At 44.3% G+C, this 27,208-nt stretch overlaps 1 long non-coding RNA gene across 1 annotated transcript in view; it reads left to right on the top strand.

Moving 5' to 3' along the window:
• The window catches only part of LOC146772425 (uncharacterized), a 442,975-nt gene that overhangs the window by 29,079 nt on the left and 386,688 nt on the right, over positions 1 to 27,208 (top strand). Inside the window, exon 2 of the long non-coding RNA XR_014972350.1 lies at positions 16,825 to 16,902. This is a non-coding gene — a long non-coding RNA (uncharacterized LOC146772425). The remainder of the gene's footprint in view (positions 1 to 16,824; positions 16,903 to 27,208) is intronic.

Below are 27,208 nucleotides of genomic sequence, written 5' to 3'. Positions count from 1 at the left end.
TTTACTGCCCCCTTCCCAGCCAGGGCACCCTGTCAGAAGGTGCACCGCACGTGCAAAAACACCAGAAGTGACTGATCTCAACATTTCCTCGAAAATTTCACAGGCAGTGAAGTTGCAACAAAAGTCACACTTGGAGACAAAAATCACAGCTGGCGAGAGTTCCACAGATATTGTCAGAAACAATGACGTCACAACACAAGTCACAGTCACCAGAAATCAACCCTGTGTCACACGCAGTAACACTGTGACACAAGTCTGTTTGCATCAATTAAAGGGACATGTGACAAGCAGCGACATTATGGCAAAGGTCACAGCTGGCGACGACACATCACGGAAAGGGCCCAGGCAGTGACGACACAACAAAAGTCACAGACAACAATTTTTCTAAAAAATCCAGGCAGTGTGACACCTCCAAGGGAAAGTCACAAACAGTGACATCACAGCGAAGCCACAGGCATAGGCAGTTGTGCAGAAAGGTCTCCTTGGCGCTGCCTGCTTTATCAGGAGTCGGTCGCGATAATTCTGCAGAAAAGTCACAGGCAATAACATTATATTTTTGGAAAACGAAATGCAAGTGTGATGCACGCGCTGGCATGGATCATATACAACACACACATCTCCCGTATGAACCGTCGTGTAGCAAGGGGCCCGACAGTTTGTATCGCGATAATATTCGCAAGCAATGACGGTCGGTGACATCACAAGACAGTCAAAGGCAATGGCCATCCTACAGAAGAGTCCCAGGCGGTGGCACCACAATAAAAGTCACAGGCTGTGACAATTGAAGGGAAAAGTCACTGTGAATGACATCACGACAAAAATGAAAAGCGACAACAATTCTTCAGAAAAGTCACAGCCCGTGAAATCGGAGACCATTCTAGGGCACAGTGACAGGGTGTGACATTGCAACACAAGGGATACTGAATGCCAATTCTTCAGAACAGTCCATGTTAGTGATATTGTAACTGTGTTGTATTTGTATAGCGCTTACTGCCCTTCACAAGATGTCAAAGCGCTTTTTGGTGAGTAGCATACTACTACAGACCCCAAAAGGATTAGTGGTGGATTAGTATAGGGAAATATGAGTTAATTTGAGCGGTGTACATGTGAGTCTGTTAGTTGGATTGAATAGGGCTCTGGAGGGATAAAAGAGGGAAAGATCTAGAAAGTGTTTATTTGGGAGCTCATAGGAGTAAGGTGAGGTAGTAAAATGAGGTTTGGGGTGAGTCAAAGGAGAGATCCACGAGGGAACAATTTACAGGTGGTTGTTTGGGAGATCGTAGTAGTAAAATGAGATTTGGAACGAGTCAAAGGAGGGATAGGTGATGGAAGGGTTTAGACAGGTTGTTTGACAGATCATAGTAGTAAAATGAGATTTGGGATGAGTCAGAGAGTGTTGGTAGAGGATATATTGAGAGAGGTATAGGGTGAGACAGTAGTGCATTGAAGAGAGTTAAAGTTTTTAAAACATTTTATACAGTAGGAGTAAAGTAGTAAATATATGGATAAATAACTACATAGAAAAGGGTATAAATTTATAAGGTAACCCTGAGCAGAGTTTGCGCCGTTAACTCCGCGAAGTGCAGAAAAAACTGCTGTCCTATGCGGAGCTCCACAAGCGGCAGAGTTTCTTTAGATAAGTGCCATTTGCGATGATTTTCAGTGCCAGGGGCTTGTCCGCACGGTGCAATCATTGCGAACGGCACCATGCACAGCGCAAGCGGGCACGGCTTCCTTCCTTTCTGCCGCTCGAGTAGATTTTTACTCGAGCGGCAGCTTTCTCAATGCGAACGGATGGTTTCTCATCGCGAGCTGTCAGAAGCATACACGGTCGATCACTCGCAATGAGAAATCTGGCCGTCCGAGTTGAGAAATCTCGCGGGGAGGTTGATCTTCCACACTCGCGCTCGCCAACTTGACGTTGATGAACGCGAGCGGGGGGAAAACTCCACCCCGCTTTGCGAGCGGAGTTTTTCAGAACTCCACGAGCTCCACGTAACGCGGTGTGCAAAAAACTCCGCAAACTCCGTGAGCAGAGCGGAGTTCACCGCCCAGATTTAGTATAAGGAAGATAATATATTGAGATTAGGGCTCCCGGTTTTATGGTATTTATTTTTCGGACATTTGTGTCTGTATTTAGCCATATTTATTTTTTGCTCATTTCATCTGTAGTTATCCATATTTATTTTAGGTTTTGTGAAAAAAATGAAGCTGAAATAAGTATATTTCCGCATTAATGTAACTGATAAATATGCACTCGTGCTTGAGTGCCTGCCAGGTTTCAATGCTGTGAACACCCGCAGAAGATAAATCAATGCACATATTTGGAAATATGCAAATTTCAGTATGAATCTTGTGTATATTTATCCACTGCTGTCAAAGCCACTTTACTAAAATCCCTTTCTTTTTTAACCACCTTACCTATCAATCCACACAGCTTTTGGCTTGGTAATCATGACTGACAGTATTTAGAATCACTCAAAAAGCAACCCAATTTCTATTTTTATCCACATTTAAAAATAAATACAGACACGAAAATAAATGTTTTCTGTCTGTATTTATCTTTAAAAATCGGTAAAAACATGGAGCCTTAATTGAGATTTAAAGTTGTATAAGCTCAGACTTTCAAGTGTTGCTGTATTTGAAGCTTATTTATTTGCTTATTTTTCTAACTTTTTAAAATTTTAATTTGATATTTTGCTCAATATTTCAGTAGTGAAGACCCTGTAGATAGGATAATATGTACATGTTGTGATAGATAAATTAAACAGAGACCCATAAGCGTCTAATAAAGTAACTTCTATGAAAACTATGCAGTGACCTATATGCATGTTAAACATAGAATAATATATATATTTATGTATAATATATATATATCTACATCTACATCTCTCTCTCTCTCTATCTATCTATCTATCTATCTATCTATCTATCTATCTATCTATCTATCTATATATATATATATATATATATATATATATAAAATCTATCTCACTTCCCTTCCTCCTTGAAAGCCACCAAGGCCAGAGGACAGACGAAGACACTCTCGGTGGAATCTCTACTTCTTATTTTTAATATTTAAGGGCCAAACATCGAACACGTGTCGGCTATTGCTATCCTTTTTCAATGAATATGAATATATATGTATATCACAAGAAAAAGCACCCAACATTGAAGGCCACACTCGCCGTGTCTTTTTCTCTTTAATTTTGTAAGGCAGCAATTCAACAACCTCCGTGGGCTCAGTTACATAAAACAGCCACTTTTACCAAACGTTTCTGGCGTCCTTCTGCCCTTGCTCACTGGAATGGCTGCACGGAGTGAAAGCGGCACACAGCAACTTGTACTTATCTTGTAATTAATGTCCCGCCCAAGGGGCGTATATGCACATTGCATTCTGGTTTTTGTTGTCCTTTAGAAAAAATGTTCACCTTTTGGTGCGGCTTTCTGCATCTCCTTTACGCTGTATAAATAACCACAGTGTTCACGCCTGTCGTGCAGCATTTGTGACCATAAGTAATATATACATTTTTAAGCAGAACTAAATATCTATTTAATTTAAAAACTATAGTTATACGTATTTGTACAAAGAAGTACACATATCTAGGTACATACATATAACCAAATTATAAATGTTTACATATATGCTTTACATTAGTGTTTGAATATGGCTCCTAAGTGGACTTCTGAAGATAAGATAGTTATCTGTGGATCTTATGTTTGTGGGGGTAGAGAGTTCCATAGTTTGGCTGCTTGAACAGAGAAAGGTGTGCCTCCTACGTTTTTTTTCTGGTACGGTTGGATTTTGAGGCAAGGTGCCAATCTAGAGCGGACGTTCCTTTGTTGAATGTGTTTGGTGATTTTATTCCTGTTGAAGAGCGGTCCCATTCCATGTATTGCTTTGTGGGTGAAACAAAACTGCTTGAATGTGTATCTTCTGGCAACCGGTAACCAATGTAGGGCCCTCACGGCAGGGGAGATGTGGGACTGTGGTTTTACATGTACAAGTAGTCTGGCAGCTGAGTTCTGAATCCGTTGTAGTCTTTTCATAGTTGATAAAGATGATCCGTGGTAGACGCCATTGGTGTAATCAAGTTTAGACAGTACGAGAGAGATGGTAGCTTGGACCTTGTGTGGAAATCCCTGGTGGGGGAAGATGCGTTGCAGAGTTTTCATAGTAATGAAGCTTAATCTTTCTCATTTGTCCACTTGGGCATTCTTTGATAACTTAGGGTCCATGGTAATTCCAGGGTTCCTTACTTCCTTTGATATTTTAGGAGGGGGTCTCAGAACGTCGGGCCAGACGCAGAGTGGGTCTTAATTTTTCCAATTGCCACATGAGTAGTTCAGTTTTGGAAGCATTCAAGAAAGATGGGCTATGCCAGTAGGAGACAAGCCTGGCAAACATGCACCACTTCAAGGGCCAGAGCACATGCACCAGGTCCCACCCAGCAGGGCCCAGGGCATCCCACAGCTCGCACACCAGCACTCAAAACGAGGTCAAAAAGACAGGGTAAATCCACAAAAAGACAGTTTCCTCACAAGGTACAAAATAATGGTGTGAGGCGTAGTGTAAGGAAATGGGCTATTAGTTGAGAAGCCTGCACAAGTAATGCGTCCACATTACCCCCTCATTGGGAACTAAGCACCCCATTGTAGCACTTGACTCTTAGGGTAGCAAAGCAGAGCACTCCACGGCCTAATCAGGGGAGGTGGTGTGGGCTAGTGTAAGGAAATACCTCTTTTTGTATGGTCACCCCTAAAATTTTGGACTGGTACTGCTGGTTTTTCGACTCTGAGATTGCGCTGGGGCCTGCTAACCAGACCTCATTGCTAGTGCCCTGGCCCTTAAACGTCTATGTTTGATGGGCTTATACCCAATTGGCATAAGCTAACTTCTAAGTCCCTAGTATATGGTACCATAGGTACCCAAGGCTTGTAAGTTAGAGGGTCACCCTGAGGGTGTGAAGCACCTGTTGTGCCACCCTTAGTAGGACAAGGTATAACACAACTCCCAAACTCCACTGCAGACTGGTAGAGCAGTTTAAAACTGCTGTGAGGAAGCGGGATCTGTGCAGGTTCACCCCCGCCCCTCCGCCACCTTTGGCTACCAAGGCACCAAATCAATGCATCCGAAATGCCCCGATCCCCACCATTCACGGTCCAGAGCACACGCTCCTATCCCTAAAATAGTACATGTTCGACCTGCCCACACCTAATTGGCATAATTCAAACTACTTGTTAGTCCCAAGGATGTGGTAAGTTGAGGTGTCTCTCGTGAACCACTGCACTAGTTGTGCCACCACAAGTATGACAAGGTAAAACATATCTCCCAGACTGACGCCGCAGACATGTGAAGCAGATTTGAAATCCTAACTCGACTTTGGCTTTTAAGGTAATTGCAAACCCAGTTCTCCATTTAAAATATATCTAAGTAAGCCCCAAGACAGGCCTGTCGAGCCCCAAGGCAGGGTGCTGCCTATTGAAAAGTGGGACATATACTTATACATGTTCTCAGTCCTGCTAACTTCTGAATAGTACTACTAGTGTTGATACTGTAAGGTATTAGAAGAATTAGTGCGTTAAAATTGACTTCATGGTCAAATCGAATGTAATGTTACTGGCGGGCAAAGTACAACTTTAGAAGGTGCCACTTTGGTTGCCAACGTTTTCCAGCGTAAGTTTACAGATGGACACAAGGACTGTTCTCACAGACAGTAGTCCTATGCCCTCCTGGGAAGACATAAGAACGACTCCCGGGAAAGCATACAATAGGGCCCTGCGATTGAAAGAGGTGTTAACACTCCCAGACTGGTAGCCACACGTTCTGTTAGCCCAAAAGGCGAGCTTCAAAGGAGAAGCAGTCTTTGAAGGGCAAATGGTGATCACACTTGGGAGGGGCTGCTCTATTGTCAGGGTGGACAGGCTAGCAGCAGGGACCGCGAGGGTAAGCCCCTTGCCAAACCAGTTTTTCTGTGGCTATGTGGCCCAGTGGTAGCCAAACCTCCAGGGTGGGGTTCCAATCTCCCATACAAAGAGAGGGGTTCTACCCTCTTGAGAGTGGGCGGAATAGAGCACTCTGGGATACGCAGATGCCACATTCCACAGGACGTTGTCATTGGGCATGAGGGAACCTGGTAAGCCATTGGTTAGTGACCACGACCTGCCCTATGTGCATTTTCTGGCCATAAAAAGGCACCATGGCTGCCCTGTTTTCCGATATTGCTGGACTGGAAAAGAGGACCAAAGAAGGACTGCCCTGCTGCATCAAGCACCCGTGAGGAGAAGCTGCACTGACATGGACCTGGTGGGTAGCAAAGGGGCAGGAACTGTGCCTGCTGTGCCCAGCTCATGGAGAAGCCTGCTGTGAACACAACCGTTTTGAAAGCACACCTGTGGGTTTTTTTGGGCATGAATTATTTTATTTTAGCCAAACCAATGGTACCTTTGAGGTCCAGATTCGAGCCCGTGGGCATTAGAACAAACCCATATCCCTGCAGTGAATGCATTAATTCACTGAGACTTCAGCCCTAGCTTTACTTCCATCTGTGAATAAGTCTTTAACTATCCGACGTTTACTACTGGAGTAAGTCATGTACCTCTGAAACAGCCTGCCAGCATTACAGGGAGTGCCTCTCTCCCTACACTGGGAGAACGGGATTCAGGGTCATGTGTGGTTTACTACATCAAAGGTGTCTTGACAGGATGAAACCCTTGACTATAGTCCAACAAAGCGGGGGATCCTACCCCAAAAAAACTTTAAAACCAGTGATTAATAAAAAAAAAAGTTTGATCCAAATTCTGCGACCAGCCCTATAGAATATTGGCAAAAGACACACAATTGATGGACGGAATGCAGAACAAATCAAATCATTCACCCCCCAGTCAAGAGATCTGTGTTAAATCCATCATTCTTTTGCTCACCATGCCACCCCAGTCCATCAATAGTTCTTTTTGCATTTGTCACCCTGAGTGGGGCGGGTATGCTCAGACGTAGGTCCTGTGCTCTCCATGCTACTGGAATCAAGCTATCCTGGCTGAAGAGGGGTGAAACCCCGAAACCGGTCCTAGGATGCTTGTTTCCAGTCTAGGGAGGACCTGGCTTGGCAGTTCGGGCTGGACTGTTCCCATTGGGCGCAGGGTCAAGACTGATTTGCATATGGCTGGGTCCAAACTGGGATGGCGTGGTGAGCAAAAAAACGATGGATTTAGGCCCAGATCTCTGTACTGGGGTGAATGTATGACATTGTTCTGCATTCTGCCCATCAATAGTTCTTTTTGCTATAGAATATTGGGGCGTAACATACCAAGGACTCATAGTCTTGATTCTCCCTCATTCCTCTTTCACCCAGTTCCAGACACTCCCTGCCCCTGTTTCTCATATTTCACGTTCTTTTGGATCTTTTTTTAAAATTCTTTGCCACAGTTTTTCCGTTTTTTCTCTTTCGTCTTCTTTCCTCGTTGTGTGTGTGTTTTTTTCCCCCTCTTTTGCTCTTGGTTAAAGTCTGCTGAGGAACAATAACTGCTGGTTGGCCCCACCTACAACCACTGCTTCAAATTAAGCATTACCTATAACACTATATAAATTTAACAAGACCCAGATTAATCACAAAGCTTAGATTAAATGCTAAGAAAGACTTTATAAGAATGATATGCGAATGTCTTTAAAGTAATATTTAATACATTTAGGGGCACATCCATCAAACCATTTTGCTATCGCAAATAGTGCGAATCGCAAAATTTGTCCGTTTGCGATCGCAAAATGGCCTTTTGAGATGCATGTACCTTTTTTGCAATTCGCAATTAAGGAAATCGCAATTTTTTGCGATTCCCTTAATTGCAAATGTAGTTAGGGAATTGCATATTGCGATCCCCTAAATGCAATGCATTATGCAATTGCAAATTACGTTTTCGCAATTTAGAATCGCAAATTACCATCAAGTTCAAGTATGGCAATTTGCAATTCCTTTGAAAAATGCATTTAGGGCATGTGCACCATGTGCACCACAAGTGCATACCTACATTTTTTGGGGGATGCATCAGGGTGGCCTTTTGGCCCCCTTGCACCCTTCAAATTGCATGCACAATTTGCGAGTACCTATTAGGAATGAATGCGAGTCGCAATTAAGGAATGTGTAGGAATTTCATTTTTTTTGCGATTCCTACATGCATTAGGAATTGCGATTCCTTAAAAATCTAAATTTAGCAATGCATGTGGCCCATAGGCCCTCGTTTAGCATATGTCTGGTAATTTGCGGTATTCCACAAATCTGAAAAAAACTGTTAGTTATAGAGTCCTTACCTTAGAATTATCCCAAGGCGTCAGACTGAATCTGGGAAGTTTTTCGTCAGCAGTACCCCTGCGTGTCGAAAGGTGGCATCGGTCGACTCCACGTTCGGCGTCATGGTCACAGGGATGGCGTCGCGGTAGCTACATAGACGCCGCCCTTGCACGCTGACATCAGTTATTTCTTTTTCCGCACCAGCAAGCACAGATCCGTAGAGAGCGGTACCTCCAGTCGCTTTTTCACTGACTTTTTTTCTCTACTTTTGTCAACTTCGTTTTTTGACTCCTGGTGCACGAGGAATGCCCGGCTTCAAGGCATGTGGTTCCTGTTACCGACTGGTGTCGGTGACGGATTCGCACCGTGTGTGCCTCTACTGCCTGGAGCGCGACCATGACCCCAAGTCGTGCTCTGACTGCCGAACCATGGCCTTGAAGTCTTTGTGGGAGCGGTCCCAAAAGCTACTCGGGCCTGGCAGTCTGCTCCCCATCGCTCGAGGTCCCGGTCGCGTGGGAGGTCGAGAGACCGATCGCGGAGCCATCATCACTCCTCTTCCAAGTCTTCGCACTCGGGGTCAGGTAAGTTGAAGCATAAGAAGAAGTCGAAGAAGCATCGACAGACGACGCGACGGAGGGTGCGGGTGGTGCCCCTCCCGCGGCTCCGCGTGCGGAGCCTACAGGGTCGACTCCAGCTTTCCCTCCTTTCCCGGGACCTGGAGCAATCTCTGCCCAGCTTTGTCAATTCTACGAAGCGATTCATGCCATCTTTGGGCACCCGACTCCACCGTCGCGCCTTCGGCCCCCGCGGACTCGGCTGGGGACCCAGGCCTTCGACGCAGGCAGCTTCAGCCTCGGCACCGCAGGACCCCTTGGATCCAAGCCTGGATCTGGATCGGAACCGGTCGACCTCGTAATACCTCCACCGTCACCACGTCCGCAGCCGGCGGCGGCTGGACCCCAGCTTCCGCCTCAATGTGGACACGGAGCCGGTCTGTCATCGACCGATGTCCGATCCGACGCCGATGGGTACTTTTGTGCCTGTGTTCCACCCTGGCCCTTTTCAGCCAGATTGGCAGCCAGAGGAGGGTGAGGAAGACTGGGAGGGGTCTGGAGACCCTTTAACCGACCAGTTGGATTAGGATCCAGACTGGAGAGAGGAACTGGGGGATGCCAGTGGTCTGGATACCTCTGCAGACCTAGGCATGTTGTCTCCTCCTACCGTGGCTACGGAGGAGGGAGCGCCATACGCAGTGGTGTTGCGTAGAGGCGACCGAGGCTCTCCACCTCGAGCTACCTACGGTGACGGTCAGGACTAACCTCCTGACAGAGGTGCTTCATCCGGCAGAGAGCTCTTCGGAGCCCCTGCTGCCGCTCAATGAAGCCCTGACAGACATCCTTTTGGGCACCTGGTCCAGGCCCAACACAGGGGCTTCTGTGGATAGGATGATTGCCATACACCACCTTCCGGCCCCGGGTGACCCCACTTTCCTCTCCCCCAACACCCCACCCCTGAGAGCTTGGTGGTCCAAGCCTCCACATCCAAAGGCGCATTCCCTAACGCTCCACCTGATAGGGAATCCAAAAGGCTGGACCAACTTGGGAAGAAGATGTTTTCTTCCTCCAGCTTGGGACTGTGGTCAGTAAACACCACATCTCTGTTGGGCCATTATTCCCACTATGTGTGGAATACGGTGGCACAAGTGTTGCCTCAGTGTCTGGAGATGGCCGGACCGTGCTCTTACGTGCACTAGCCGAGGGAACAGATGCAGCGAAGTTTACATCGACTGTGGACTGGACACCGCCAACTCGCTGGGTAGGACGTTTTCAACGTTTGTAGCCCTTCGACGCTACACCAGACTGAGGTCGACTGGCTTTTCTGGGGATGTCCAGAACACCCTGATGGACATGCTCTTTGATGGCCGTCACCTGTTCGGCGACAAAGCAGACCGTGCGCTAGAGCGCTTCAAGGACTCTCGGGCTACAGCCTTTCGTGGCTACGGAAGGGGTGCCCCACCACGTTCCTTCCAGGGCTACATGCCGGCGCAAGCTGTTCAGCCCCAGCACAGCCGGGGACGTGGCAACCACCTCTGTGGTTCTGGGGGCCAGCGGGCTGGCCAGTCCACCACCGCCCCTTCTGCAGCAGCCTCCAAACCCTCCTAGTCCGTCCATCATACGCAAGTGGGTGGCAGGATTCGCCATCATCTCCCCCACTGGCATACCATCACGTCAGACAGGTGGGTTTTGCAGATAGTCCAAAGGGGCTACTCCCTCCCTTTCTAGACTATCCCCCCAGCCATGCCACCTAGGTACCATCGTATGTCGGGGGATCATCTGGCCCTTCTCCAAAAGGAAGTTACAGCTCTCTTGGCCAAGGGTGCCATCAAACGAGTTCCTGCCCCAGAAGTAGGTCGTGGTTGCTATTCCCACTACTTTCTGGTGCCCAAGAAAGACCAGGGCCTGCGTCCCATCTTGGAACTCAGGAACGTCAACTGCTTCTTCTGGAAGGAGAAGTTCAAAATGTAGACCCTGGCTCAGGTCCTGTCTGCCCTCAACCCTGGAGACTGGATGGTAGCGTTGGACTTGCAGGACGCTTATTTTCACATCCCCATCCTGCCGGCCCACCGGCATTACCTACGGTTCACAGTAGGCCACAAGCATTTTCAGTTTACCGTGCTCCCCTTTGGCCTTACCAGCACCCCTCGGGTGTTCAGGAAAGTGATGGCGGTGGTCGCAGCTCCTCTGCGCAGATCAGGGGTTCCAGTCTTCCCTATCTCGACGACTGGTCGTTAAAGGCGGGCTCGCCCCGGGCAGTCATCTCCCACCTCCAAACTACAGCTGACCTCCTGCATTCGCTGGAGTTCTTCATCATTGTGCCGAAGTCACACCTGTCTCCCTCTCAGAAGCTCCTTTTCATCGGAGCGGTTCTGGACACAACGCAGTTTCGGGTCCATCCTCCCGCACAGCGAGTCCGAGATATTTGGGCTATGATTCTCATCTTTCAGCCTCTATGCCGGGTTTCGGTCAGGATGACCCTCCGGCTACTGGGCCTAATGGCCTCCTGCATCCTGCTGGTGGATCATGCCAGATGGCATATGCGAGCTCTGCTGTGGGACCTGAAGTTCCAGGGGGCACAGCATCAGGGGAACCTGTCCGATTGCGTCCAGATCTCGGAGGGCACTGCATGACAACTGCAGTGGTGGGTCATGAACCAGGATTGGGTCGACGGCAGACCCCTCTCCCTTCCTCAACCAGAGTTCACAGTGGTGACCGATGCATCCCTCCTGGGATGGGGCGGCCACATGGGAGAGGCGGAGATCAGAGGCTTCTAGTCTCCGTCGGAGTCCGGGCTCCATATCAACGTTCTGGTGCTTCGGGCGATTCGTCTTGCACTCAAAGCATTCCTTCCAACTGTCCGGGGAAGAGTAGTGCAGGTGTTCACGGACAACACCACCGCCATGTGGTACTGCAACAAACAGGGCGGGGAGGGGTTGTGGACCCTATATCAAGAGGCCCTCCGTCTCTGAACATGGCTGGAACAACAGGGCTTATCCCTGGTGGTTCAACACCTGGCAGGTTCTCTGAACGCCAGGGCGACAAACTCAGCCGCAGGTGCATGATGGATCATGAATGGCATCTTCCCTCGGAGGTGGTGCAAGGTCTCTTTCAACAGTGGGGAGAGCCTTGGTTAGATCTATACGCCACCAAAGAGAACGCGCAATGTCAGCAATTCTGAATGTTGGAATTTACAAGTCGGCACTCGCTATGCGCCGCTTTTTGTCGCAAGTGGAGTTGCGGTCTGCTGTACGTCTTTCCGCCTATACCACTTCTGCCCAGAGTGCTGAAGAAGATCAAGCGCAACCGGGCCCAAGTCATTCTTGTGGCTTTGGACTGGGCTCGAAGAGTCTGGTATCCCTAGCTGCTCAACATGGCCATCGATCCCCCGATCCGACTGCCTCTTCTGGAGGATCTTCTGTTGCAGCAGCAGGGGACGGTCCTCCACCAGAACCTGTTCAAACTCCATCTCCTTGCGTGGAGATTGAGTGGCAACAGTTGACAGCTTTCGATCTTCCTCCCGAAATCTGTGATGTTATCTTGGCAGCCAGGCATCCCTCCACTAAGACGGTATACGCCTGCAGATGGAACAAATTTGTGGCATGGTGCACAACAAAGGCTGTGGACCCCCTTTCTGCCCCTCTTTCTGAGGTTCTCTTGTTCCTCCTCTCTTTGGCCCAGCAGGGCTCTGCTCTGGGCACTCTAAAGGGCTACCTCTCGGCCATTTCAGCCTTCCTTAGGCTTCCTCAACAGCCTTCTCTTCCCAAGTACCCTGTTGTAAATAGATTCCTTAAGGGCATTACTCATCTTTTTCCTCCTGTTCCCTTTGTAATGCCTCAGTGGGACTTGAACTTGGTTCTTATATATCTTATGTGCTCTCCCTTTGAGCCGCTACATAACTGTCCTCTCAGGCTTCTAACTTTGAAAACTGCCTTTCTGGTGGCCATCACCTCTGCACGCAGGGTGAGTGAGCTACAAGCTCTTTCTTCCAAGCCTCTCTTACTGGCTGTCCATCCGGACAAGGCCGTCCTTAGAACTAGACCTTCCTATCTTCCCAAGGTGGTTACTTCTTTCCACATTGGCCAAACCATCACTTTGCCCACCTTCTTTCCGCCTCTGTATCCTTTGAAAGAGTAAGAGAGGCTCCACCGTCCGAATCCAAAAGTGCGCTTTCCTTCTACTTGGCTCGCACCAAACAATTCCGGGTGGACGACCAACTCTTTGCTGGTTACATGGTTTCTAAGAAAGGTCGGGCTGTGCACAAACGGACAATCTCCAGGTGGGTCGTTCTGTGCATCAAAGCCTGCTATTCTTTGGCAAAGAAGGAGCCTCCAGTGGGGCTGCGTGCCCATTCCACCAGGGCGACAGCAGCTACTACTTCTTTGGGAGTCCCCCTCAATGACATCTGTCAGGCAGCTACATGGGCATCGTTGCACACTTTCACCAAACACTACTGCCTGGACAGTCCAGTCCGGAGAGATTGCTACTTTGACTGTTCTGTTCTCCAGGACTTTCTGGTGTAAACTTAGTTCGCAGACCTACCTCCGGGGTTGGTATTGCTGGGGTTTCTATTGTAAGGTAAGGAATCTATAACTAACTGTTTCTGTCACAAGTTACTTACCTTCGGTAATGATATATCTGTAAGAAACATAGGTTAGTTATAGATTCCTTACCGCCCCACCCATCGACTGCGACTGACTTCTAGGGTTAAGGACTTCCTTTCAGGGCCTAGTTTTGTGCACCAGTGGTCCGTGTCTTGCATGGCTCTGTGCTTCTGGCGTGGAAAGTCGTGTACTGAACTCATGTCAGTGAGCGAGGGCGGAGTCTATGTAGCCCGGTGACCACGACGACGAACGCGGAGTCGATTGACGCCACCTTCTGATGCGCAGGGGTACTGCTGACGAAAAACTTCAAAGGAAAGTAACTTGTTCTTCTGGTAACTTCCAGCAATTGAAAAATAAACTTGAATGTAGACATAATAAAGAATATTGGGCATTTTCCACATTTGTTAGGGTAAAATTAACATATTTTTTTGCCGGTCTAATGGTCACAGGTTTAAAATTCACAGCAGGTATTACCAGGTTATTATACCTTGTTTTGTTTTCTGTATGATGTGTGTTTTTACTGCATTGTTCGGTCAGATAATCCAATTTTTCTCTAAATACAAGCGATTTGGTAAATATACAAAAACAAAATCGTATGTGTTTTTTTTTTACACCTTATGGCCTACTCTAGAAAAGGACATTAGAGTGGATTTGTCAAGTCTCCTCCCCTTTCCTTGATGGTGGTAGGTTTTGGTCTGGTTTTAGAAAAGAACATTTGAATTTCCCCAGCAGATAGAATATATTGTTAAACATGGTACCCCTTACTAGCATTTACGTTTTGAATCCGCCCACCATATCTTATAGAGTAACGCAATAGGTCAATTCACTTCAGCCATTAGTTCCTTTCTCATTGAGTGATGGTATTCTGCCTAAGCACAATGTCATTACCACAGAGAAAGTAGGTCATTGTGTATGTCTGTTTCTTTTTAACTGTTTTTAAACTTTTTGATTGGCCACCACTCCCCTGGCACTGCTACAGGGCTCTCGCCACGTCCCACAGTCAGTCACATCCCACACGATCACTGCATGTGGCCACTATTTTAAGAGGGGTATTCTAACCCCTTCAAAGCTGGCCGCCCTGTCAAATGCATGTCTGCCTGTATGTGTGCACAAACAATGCGCACATATACGCTGACATCTTTGAATGTATTTGAAAAACCTTCTTAGAAAACCATTCAAAGATGGCTGCCTGTGCATGAGTACATGTGATTCCATAAGCCAGCCATTTTTTCTCATGCTTTTCTAATAAAGAGTTACGAAAACACTTTCATAGAAAGCAATTGAATAGGCAGTAAGGTGGCAGCCAACACTAGACCCATTGACTTTGCCGATACTTGTTTTGACAATATGCTGGACATGCCTCCTTCTTCCCTTCTGTAAACAGGCCCGTAAATCTTGTTCTTATCTTTTCATATTTGCTGCGCCTTCAAAGACCGAGGTCAAATGTCGGTCTCTGTCTTCCAAGGGAGCTTGGTGTTTATTTTTCTTTCTTTGACTTCAAACTGAGAGGATTTGTGGCAATCTTGCTAGATATTGAGGGTAGGGAGGGTTCTTTCTATTACACAATAACATGAACTGTGCAAGTATTTCACATACACAAAGCGCATTTTTTGTTAATTCTGAAGTGTGTTGGAAATAAATAATTTAATATGACCAACACTAATCAATACACTAGGTTATGCCATTTTCACACATTATTGTTTGTGCGCTGCATAGCTTTATTAGTAAAACAGTATGTTTGTGCAAATGTAATGGTTATTTCATTCGAAAATGTGTTGTCTGTAATGGCAGTGTGCTACCACACCATGCATACTCCACTCCACACTACTCTGCACCATTCTACGCCACTGCACTCTACTCTGCACCACTCAACTTTACACTACAACACTGCACTCTACTCCACTCCACTGCACTCCATGCCTTTTCACTCTGCGTCTCTCTACTCTGCACCACTCTACTCTATGCCAATGCACTCTACGCCACTGCACAGTTCGCTGCGGCACTCTACACCACCCCAGTCTAGGCCACTCCATTCCACTCTACTCTGCACAACTCCACTCTATGCTACTCCAGTCTACTCCACTCTGCAACACTCCACTCTACACCACTGCACTCTAAGCCACTGCACTCTATACCACTCTACATCACTGCACTCTCTACCACTATACCCTGCAACACTGCACTCTCCACCACTGAATTCTACTCCGCACCTCCGCACTACTGCACTCTATGCTACTGTACTCTGCAGCACTCCACTCTACGCTACTCCATGCCACTATACTTCACTCTGCGACACTCTACACCACTGCACTCTACTCCAGTCTACTCTATTCTACTCCACTGTATTCTACGCCATGGCACTTTATGCAACTCCACTCTGCACCACTGCACTCTACTATGAAACCCTCTAATCTATGCCACTGCATTCTACGATGCTGCATTGTATGCCGCTGAACTCTGTTTCGCTGCACTCTGCAGCATTGCACTCTACACTACTGTATACTGCAACACTCTATGCCTATGCACTCTACACCAGCCAACTCTACTCTGCCACTCCACTGTACCCCACTCTACGCCACTGCACTCTACTCTGACTACTCTACTCGACACCACTGCACTGTACTCCACTCTACTCTACACCATTGCACTGCTTGCCACTGCACTGTATGCCACTGCACTCTACTCAGCACCACTGTACTCAACACCAATTCACTCTATGCCACTCTACTCTATACAAATAACTCTATGCTAATGCACTATATGCCACTTTTCACCACTGCACTCTGTGACACTCTACTTTGCAACATTGCACTCTAGGCCACTCTACTCTGCACTACTTTGTTCTATGCCACTGCACTCCTGGCCACTGCACTCTACGCCACTCTATTCTCCATCACTTCACTCTTCACCACTGCACTCAGTAGCACTTCACTCTATGCCTCTGCACTCTGTGGCACTATACTCTACTCTACTCTACGCCACTGCACTCTATGCCACTCCACACTGCACTCTACACCACTGCACACTACGCCACTATATTCTGCCACTGTCTATGCCAGTGCACTCTATCAGTCCACTGTACACTATGCCACTTCGCTCTGTGACACTCCAGTACACAACACTATGCCACTCCTCTCTACGACACCCTAGTCCACTCTTCGCCATGCTACTCTGACACTCTATGCCACTCTCTTCTACACCACTACCTTCTAGCAGTGCTGAAGAACAGCCACGCTGGTGTAAAATTGGCTAAAACACCTTGCCAAAGCCAATAACTCTTGCATAGACGAGACCTATTCGCTTTGCCAATGTTTGTTTTAAAATGGACCTTGGATTACTACTAACTTAATGACCACCTGTTTTCTTTTTTTCTCTTGTGATCAGGGGAAGCAGATCCTCCGGAAATGGCAGGTATGCACTGGAATTCGCGACCACTTTCCGTCTTAGTGCAGTTAATATAAGGTAAGAGAAGGTGTCTCCATTATGAAGGTACAACAGCTATACTTTTTTAAGAAACACAATTGTATTGTACTGCATTTAAAATGTATTTATTTATAAAGTTTTATATAGCGCGAACAAGATCCCAGGGGATATCAGAGCGCTTTACATCCAACTAGAACAGGAAACAACCACAGGAAAAAAAAAAACACAAAGGAACCATAAAGTGCATGAAAGTTCGCATTGAAGTTAAGTTAAACAAAGTACAGTGTAAGGACAGCAGAACAAAGAATGTCAAATACAATCAAATCAACTTCATCAATCACACAGTCAAATTACAGATATAAAAATCTATATCACCCTGGCCTTTGAATATCATTAATTCACTAATGTCATTGCCTAATTCACAGTATAATGAAACAAACTCTTAGAATTAGTTAATTAAACTCAGAGTGAAAATCATAAAACCATTAACAGCTCTTTAACGAGTTTTCTCTACACACCTTCAAACCCAATAAGGAATACAGTGAAGGTGAAGGGGCAAAATCGATGTTTAAAACAGTGGGCTTCAAAGCACTATCCAGATGTCTTTGACAAGCATATCAGTGCTTTATACCCCCATGTAACTGACTTCTGATATATACTTGTGTTATTGCTGTGAACTATAACCCCTGTGTTGGAATGTGACCTCCGTGTCATTAATTGCAAGTGAGTATCTTACCCCCACATGCATCAATGTTGGCTTTTGCAATTCCCTAATTGCGATTATTAAGGAATTGCAATTAAGGAATTGCAAAAGCCTATGCATGTAGGAATCACCCAAAAAAAAAAATCCTACACATTCCTTAATTGTGACTCGCAAATTGCGAGTCGCAATTAAGGAATGGCTTCCCATTCATTCCTATGGGTACTCGCAAATTGCGTATGCAATTTCAACGGTGCAAGGGTGCCAAAAGGACACGCTGTTGCACCCCTGAAATTGTAATGTGCACCCATGTTACGTACACACATGCCCCAAGGGCATGTGTGTGTGTGTGTCATGGGACTTTGAAAAAAAAGCACTTTGGTGCATTTTTCAAAGAAATCGCAGATTACCATCACCTTTCAATTGACAGTAATTTATGATTCTTAATTGCGAAATCGCAATTTTTTAAACTTTAAATCCAATCGCAATTAAAGTAATCGCAATTTTGCTATTCCTTAAGTAGCGATTTTTGCATTTGGGATGATGCATCCCAAATGCAAAAATACTGGTTGCAAAGGGGCAGATTCTGAGAATCTGCCCGTTTGCGACCGGTTTTTCCTTTGATCCATGTGGGGGTTAGTGTCTTGAGAGGCGCTCACAGGCGCTCAGGCCTAAAACAGCAGAGATGGGGAGCAAACTTTCAAACTTGCTAGGTTCTTCTGCTGCCCTGCTGGAAAGGGGTACGCCCCGCCAATACCTACATAACCCCAGAGTTTTCAGACTGGGTCTTACAGGCATGCAGACTTGCTCTGATGAGCCATGATCCACTCACATGTCCCACAGTGTAACAGATCCTTTAGCACATGATCTGAGGAGCAGGTCACCAACCACAACCAAAGTTGTTAGAGTGCGTGGTTTTACTCCTTAAAGCCAGGGATACCGGAATGATGTGATTTTGAGGCCATGGTGTTTTCTGCATAATTATGGATTACCTACATTTGCCACATAATACTTCATCTGCTGCATAATTTTCAGGTTTACACCAAAAATTATTTCTAGCTCAAACTGATCAAAAGTTATTTAAAAAGCAGCAACACGTGTTGCTGCACAGTGAAAGGCCCTTTGCAGAAGTTGACTGGTTCCCTCTCTGTTGCTTATTGCTGTATTTGGGTGTTTAACTGGTATTTCTGAAGTGAAACTTTTGCCTATGTGGGGTCAAATTGATGAAGTAATACTATCACAAAATATGCCACAGTATGCCGCATAATTTAGTCAACCATGCCAAATAATTTGGTCATCCCTATGGCATAATGTTGGTGTCCCTGCTTAAATCTAACATGACCACCATTGAGATATGTATCCACCAAGAATTAGATACGTTTCATACCTAGAAATGGTTCACACACTGTATTGATGAATATTGTGAAAGTGTTTTATATGTACAAAATGTTGTCTGTAATCTGATTATGTATGGATTGTATCATATATAGACAAAGTAATATGATGTTAGTTTACACATAGCATAGGACACAAATATTGGGGACATCAGTAATTGGTCTTGATTTTATGATCTACAATTTTTGATAACAAAATATGTGAATGTCATCGTTTTTGCCTGGCCCCATTCCTCTGATTATATTGAAAAGTAGAGTTTTTTAGCTGCCTAAGGAATTTGCTCATATTGAAGCTGGCATGACCACCATTGAAATAGACGGCAATGGTCTATGCCGTTATAGTGAATATTGACTCGTGTACTTGGGTATTTATTGAGACATGGATATAACTTTGTTTTCAGCGACTCACTAGGTTTTCTATTGTTGGTGGAAGAGTCCCTTCCAGCTTCCTGGCAACCTTTTCATCATGTCATTCGACCAGCTTGTCAACAATGTTTTTTACCCTAATTTTGTCCTTTTATTTGTTCAGTGTTTTTCTTGTTTAATTCCTGTTTTGTGTTTCTTTCCAAGCGGTACAAAAATAAATTCCTTTAGAATCTGATTTCAACATGAACAACACTATTGTAGTCGTGGTATAAAATTCTATTACTATTGTTATGGCCAAATTTGTTTGACTTTTTTTATCAGCTGCCTCAATGGATTGTTTTATGAATGTTATTGCATATAACGAACCAATAGTTATTGCTATGGCGAAATTTTTGAAATGGGCTTGGCTTATCCGTTCCAAAAAACTAAGAGAAACTCAAGTCTAGTTATAACTACTCTTACGTAAAGTTATTTTAGTGGGGCCCTGTTAATGAACTTACAATGGTGTTGAATTATTTTGTCTCACACATTTTATCGATGTATTTCTATGGTTTTATTGGGGTTTTTGTACTCTTGAGCCTTTTTATATGATACAAACTCTAGTACTAATTAATGTTTTTAGCGATATTTTTTATGATTGCTATTTACGGCTCTGTGTTCTTATCTTAAGTATTTTAACCCAATACTGTTTGTGCTGTCTTTTATGATTATTTTAATCGAAATAAAGACTTAATGATGAGGATGATGATGCATATAGTTAATAGAAAGCATCACAAGTGTATCCAATTGTCTTCATAAAAATATGATATCTACAAAAACATTCATAACACAACAGGTTCAATCCACAGCAATATGAGGGGGTCTAATACAACATTCCTAGCCTAGGCAAACAGTTAAGAAAGCAGATGTGACAAGATTGAGATGCATAGAATTATTGACATGATTCATACCATTTTTAAAATGGTTGTGGTCGTAAATATTGTGATGTAAGTGTAAAGGGTGCCAATGTACATCAACTCTATCAATGCCCAAACTTGCGGAGAATACGTAAAATGTAACAACTCGGGTTCATGTCATTCTGGTTTCGACATGATCCATGAAGTTTACAAAATTACATGAGAGTTGCTGGTGGTCCACACTTAGAAAATGAATCGCTGCTTGCTTATATGATCTAATGTATAGAGTGTCAAAGGGCTTAGGTAGGAGATACCTACATGCATCCAACAAATTTGGACAAACACACAATATGTGAAATAATGTTTTCTCTTTGTGGCCGTATAACTAATAGGATTGTGTTGACTAGGGATGGGCAATTTTTTCTGCTCCGCCAGAGGAATTGGTGGAATTTTGGCCCCTCTGCGTTAGGCTTAGAATGAGGTGTTCCGGACAAATTTCTCCAACCGTTGCATGACCGGCGAAGTTTTTTTCTTGTGCGCGGCTCAAGAACAGTAAGTTAATTACCGAGATTTGGCGTCCCCTAGCCCAATTTTTGGTTGCTAGGCGTTTACTCAGTGAGATTTCTCCAGTGCGAGTCGCAGCCATTCACACTCCAGAAGCTATCGCTCGAGTAGAAAACATATTTGAGCAGCAGCAAAATCAGCTCGAGAACCTGCGCCCTCTGGCACGCCACATGGTACCATTCACGCTGATTTTTCATGCGGAATGAGCTCCAGGTGTGAAATCACAGGGCCAGCAGCGTGACGTGCTTATTTCCACCTGTTCGTAGAATTCCCTGGAATCTCGTGGAGTTTTTTTGTAACTCCACAGATTTCCGCTGAGTAAAACTCTGCAAGTTCCACCCAGGCCTATCGCTGATCAAGTGCACTTCCATTGCTGAATTATATCTTTTGTTGGGAGGGCTCCTATTCTTAGTTTCATTAATTCGCTCTAAATGTAGTAGGAAAATGTGGCACTCAAATGAACCTGTGGTTTTAAACCGCCGTAGTTGTTTATAACCATCCAAACATAAGGTTTTTTAGCAAATTAATTCTTGTCCTGGAGACTGTTTCAGTGAACGAGTGTCTCGTCGACTTTCTCCCGTATTGGGCTAATCTCGATGAGTTTGTGACGCGATGCTTCTAAACTCAGTGAAACTGATATTGTATTGAGTTGACCGGGTTACAATCCTCAAATGCTCCTCATTAAATTGCTAGATTCTTTTTTAGTGTAAAATTACGGGGGTTAGAGTGAATTTTTATTCCTTAAAATCTTTTCAGAGCTGACATTGCTTACCCATCTTAAAGCAATATATATTTTCCGTTTTTACGGATTCATACAGATAAATACAGACAGAAAACAATTTGTTTTCTGCCTGCATTTATTTTTAAAAGTGGATAAATACAGAAAATTGTGCTTCTTTCAAGTGACTCTCCGTGCTGTCTTTCATGAATTAAGGCTAGCAGCACAGCAGACGGACAGCATAGGAAATTTAAAAACGGGAGGCAATTTCTTTAAATAATGGCATATGTCAACATACATTTATGGTATAATGCTAGTATTTACCAGTGGATGTATTGTTGTGTAATATTTGGCATCTTAAATAGCTAAAACACGACAGACATCAAAGTATGAGTGCGCGTCTATCAGGTAAATAGATATGGAAATGTACAGTTTTACAACTTCATTTGTACCCAAAACACAAAATAAATGTGGATAAATACAGATCAAATGGCCCAAAAATAAATGTGGATAAATACAGATCAAATGGCCCAAAAATAAATGTGGATAAATACAGACGGAAATGGACAAAAAAAAATACCATAAAACCGGTAGCCCTAAATATAAGGCGGGCCTACTCTCCCACTCCGACTGCCAAAGGTGTGAACAACCGAGATGTCATATACTTTTATTGAGAAAAAAAGATATTGCACACTTTTCCTTTTGTGACCTGTTTAATAACAGCAACAAGCTGCAATCTGATTGAAATAGGTACAAGCTAAGACATGGAATGTCCAATGTGCTGAAAATGGAACGTAAGGAACCTACTAAACCAGATTAAAGTAGCAAGTCCGTATATTTGAATTTATTATACCAAACCAAAAAAAATCAAGTGTGACTTTTAGAAGTTTGACATACCTTTCTAGCACTTAAAATCAAATTATTTTACCATACCTGAAGCTTTGTCCATCACTGCATCAAATGATTTGAATCTTGACAAGTGGGGCTTTGACTTTTTTATAAATTGGACACGTCCAATGCACAGATCATATGAAAGATGCATAGATTAAGAAAGAGCTCCAACAAGAAGTAACCAATCCTCTGCCTCATAATTGATGTTACAAAAATGTTGACCTACAAAATAATTTCTGAATGACCTTTAAGCATTACAAAATTTGCATCCATTAATATAATTAGACTACACCTATTAATGGTCAGTCCAGCACTTGAACAAATGCAAAATTATTAATGAAACCATCCAGTGACGGGCAAAAGAGTTTTCTTTGCCCAGTCTTGCATTGAAAATAATCACCAGCAATTGGCGTCCTAGGATTCATTCACCGGATGGCCCCTTTAGCTGGATGTGTACAAAACAGTATCATGTAATTTCTGTAATACCAACTACGTTTATCTGGAAACCCTTAACGAAAATGCAAATGTACTTGTTTTGTGAAAAATAATAAAAATACTTAGGGAAAAAAATTGTTATGGATTCAACAGTAGGTTTTTTTTCCTTCTTAAAATAGGTGGTTCAATACCTCCTTAAGACATAGTAAATAACGCAATTTTCTTTTTAGTTTCACCCTAAAGTTTGAATATTTGTTACCTTTTTCTACACTTTTGAATGAGTTGTAATGTAAATTTTTGTATAACGTTTCTCGGGAAGTGGGGCAATGTTTAATAAACTGAATAGAATAAATTAAATAGTGCAGGAAAATGTGCAGCTCTGGGCGGTAACCACAAGGTTCCTGCTAAAGCAGGATTACGCAACGTCATTGCTAGATGCACAATATGCTTTTATTAGTATACATATTAATAAGTCTGAATAACCGCAATCTTGCACAGTCTTACTGTTATTCTTGTGTTTCTCCTCTAGCTCAATGAAACATTCATCACAGTCTTATAAGATTATTGAATGTAATAGGATACATAATTAGATGAGGTAAAATGGTGAATTATACAATTTAGTGTAAATGAAACATAAGTGTTTTACAAACTCATTGAAAGGATTTAACTTTGTTTTTTAATTCTGCCTGTGCACAGAAAGTGCCCTTTGATCGAAAGAAGCACATTCTTGATGTAAATATTAAAACCTATATTACAAACAGATATGGCTCCAAAGTGGGCGAACGGTTGATGAATAGCCGACTGGGAAATGGGGGGACAAAGAGCCAGAGAGTGAGAGAGTGCGATGAAAGACAACAGCAGTGTTCAGGTTTCACGTGTATGGCCATTGCACCCTTCATGACAACCATATTTCATGCTTACCTGAGGGGCTTTGGTTCAGTCTCTTTCAGCCTTTGGCTTTTCTATCTCCTGCTCCTTCAGCCATTGGCTTGAGACATTGTCAATCACAACTTGGTTCAGCCCACTGGAGTATTTTAGTTCCTCCATTTTCTATTGGCTGTTTGGTTGTGTCCCTCCATCTCCATTGGATTGACAGAGGGTCTATTTTGCATCAGAAATGGATCGGTTTGTGGCCTGTCAGCATTCGAGGGCGAGAGCTGAAAATGCATCTAAAAACAGGTGCTATAAAATATAAAGCAACCTTTTTTTCTTTAGAATCCATTTTCCTTCTCATAGTTTACCTGTGCTCGCTCCCCAGTAAACAAACAAGCAATGGCAAAGCCAATAGTTTACATTTTTTAATAGGAACACCTAATGCAAACCTTCCATACTTCAAATCTATTGGCTTTGCCAATGCTTTTATTTCAATAGGGGGGCACATCTGCACTAGACAGCGCGCCTTGAGACCCTCACGGGTGAGTGAGTAACGCGCTTACAACTCCCTGATTGATTGACATACAATGACCGAATGCAAATGGAGGTTTTGCACCTCTTTCTTTATAATACCACCACCAGCCCACAACATACTCCTGACGACTTGCAACCAATAAAAATGTCCACGTTTGTTACCGATTCTACAGGTTTAGACTTCGGACAGTGAATTAGAATGGTCAAGACAGGAGGAGGACAGGAGGGCTACCCTGCCAGTAGGGGTGTCAGACAGCCTACAGTCAACGATGCCATGTGTGTGTCGTCAAGACGGAGTTGGGTGTGTGAGAAATATATACATTTGATTGGCAGGAGTGTATGTGTGGTAAAGGCAACAGTGTGATACTCCGAGGTTGGAAAATATGCAACCTGCAGGTAGTTCTGAAATGCTGGGGGGGCTGGGAAGAGTCACTCACAAGTTCCACTACAGTCCTGTTAGCATTCTGAGCGAGCCATAGGGCTGTGACGGCCTCTGTCAGTTTCTCTACTGGTCCACTTCTCTAAGCTTTGTAGGTGAGACAACCCTTTGAAACGAGTGTATGAGCTATTATAAAGCAAGTGTGGTTTAGCGCTAGGTGCTGTCGACTAAAAGGGAGATCTTGAATTCTGCGGTACTGCCGGTGAAGGCCTGACGAATGGTTGATATTGATAGAGGTAGTGGTGTTACCCCTGACAATGTGCTGAAGTGCCTTGCAAATGCACAGCACACTACTCTATAAATAAATATGATGGCTCTATATACCAAAAAAGGAATACGTTTAGATCAGCAGACCCCTACGTTCGAGTGTAGATTTACTACGTTTTGTTGCTCACTAATGCGTTACAGGTACACCTCGAAAGATGTACCAGTCAGTTTTTAGGTATACCACTGGAGATATCATGTGATCTCCTGCAAGGCCCAATCCCTTCTCTGCAAATGTTGACATAGTGGTAGAATTTCACACAGGAGGGATGAAGCCTCCGAGCAAATGCACATTTTTATTTGCTTCCTCCCCAGGGAAACATTTTCCCCCCTTGGAGAAATCTCTTCCCTTACAAATCCTGCCAAATCTTGGGGTGATCTGTGCCTCATACCATTTTGGAAGAGGGGTGGGTTACTCTAGTCCTTAGTTGGAGAATTTCCAACCACTTCCAGAGCGGGTAGGGCATAGACACGAAGTAGGGGGGCTGCAGTACCCCCAAAATAACCATGCTGAGCTTCGGAATGTGAATGAACAATAAAGATGTGTTTGTTTTTATCTTGTCTCATTTCCTGTGCATTCAGAGATCGAGGTCATATGTCAGGCTATGTATTCTGACAAATTGTTGCTAATTCGTTTATCATGGAGAGTGGTGTTTACTTTTCTTTCTCTGACTGCAAATTGAGAGGGTTTTGTTACCTGAACTATGTGACGATCTTGTTGGAGTACAGGAAGAGTGAAAAGATAGGTTGTAATGTCATTTTTTTTTCAACACACAACAAAATGTAAACGTCTGTAAATGAAGTACACAAATATTTCAAAATATATGCTCCGCTAGAAAATCACGAATAAAGCACATTATTTTGTACGATGGAAACAAGGATTTTAATAGGATCGAAACAAATCAAGACATTTTACCTGGTGAAACGCAAATGATAAATATTTGTTGAAACCCAATTTTGACACATTATCGTTTGTGCACTATATAGTTTTATCAGCAAAACTGTACGTCTGTGCAAATGTAGTGGTCATTTCAATGGAAAATGAGCTATCTGTCAATGACTCTGGCTACTACACCATACCCGTAGTAATATATTTGCAACAGTGAGCTCCAAATTGCACGACTAGCTACATTCTATACCTTCCCCACTCTCCTGCTGAATGCACGGGGCTCACTTGTTATTTGGGTGACACTTGGATTTTTCGCAGTCCCTTTAACTTCAGTGATATAGAATTCATGGCAGCACCCCCACTCGCAGTTGTTCCCATCACCACTGGGGAAGGGGTCAGATCGGCGTTGGGAATGCCTGCAAACATATATGTTTGTTTGAATTCCGAAATGTCCCAGGCGAACCTTGCCCTATAGCACCAACTTCCCACCCTTGAGAGGGATTTGCAACTGAGGATTTCACTGAACTGATAATGAATCCATTTACGCCTGCCAGGAATCCCTTCATGAATTTCTAGAAGGATAAACTGAGGTATTTTAGGCAGAGATGTTCCAAGGCAGGGCTAAAGTGGGCAATTGACCATGGTTGCCGCCTTACAAAGAGTCCCTAAAAAAAGATTCACTCTCTTTCACTTCTGTCTGTTTCTCTGTTTTAACATTTAACGTAGAATTCAATATTGTTTGCCATTATGTGACTTGAATTAGCAGAAAATGGGTAATAAAGTCAAAGTTGTTCCAAACAGGGGAGCCAAATTTTTACTTGCCCCCAAAATCTTTAGGATGATGGTGACTTTTGGCAGTAAACACACTTTTGCAACCAGAAATACATCAATGAATTGGCTTCCATGTTTCCCTTCAGTGTCATGCAAACTCTCCTCGTGCAAATGTTGTGACACTTTTGTGCCAGTCCTGTATATGGATGTTGCTGCTCATGGACGTCAATTAGGCTTTGTCGTATTAGCTGCTGCCTTTAGCTGCTACCTTTAGCTGCTACCTTGTTCTTCACTAGTACTCCTGGGAATCAGCAGGAAGGAAATGTAACCGGTTTCCTTGAGCCTTGGTTACTTGGGAGCCGGGTTACTTTCGATCGTTGCAATCCCTTGCTCTTCCCAGAGCCCCCTCAGAAGCAAATGGGACCCCATGGAGGTGGTAATGGTGAATCGAAGTCAGCCCTCTGTTCCTATTGGAGACTGAAGGGTCCCTGATGTCAGAGGTGTACGTCTGATACCTGCAGCCCCTAGGGGGGGGGGGGGGGAGGCGGACAGAAGGCAAACCTTCAGGTGACCCCCCCCCCCCCATTCAGGTCAGGTCAAGGTCAATGAAT

This window comes from Triturus cristatus, chromosome 12, assembly GCF_964204655.1.
Source record: "Triturus cristatus chromosome 12, aTriCri1.1, whole genome shotgun sequence".
Classification (NCBI taxonomy): domain Eukaryota; kingdom Metazoa; phylum Chordata; class Amphibia; order Caudata; family Salamandridae; genus Triturus; species Triturus cristatus.
The sequence above is the reverse complement of the archived record's forward strand: the minus strand, read 5'-3'. Positions and strand labels throughout refer to the sequence as shown.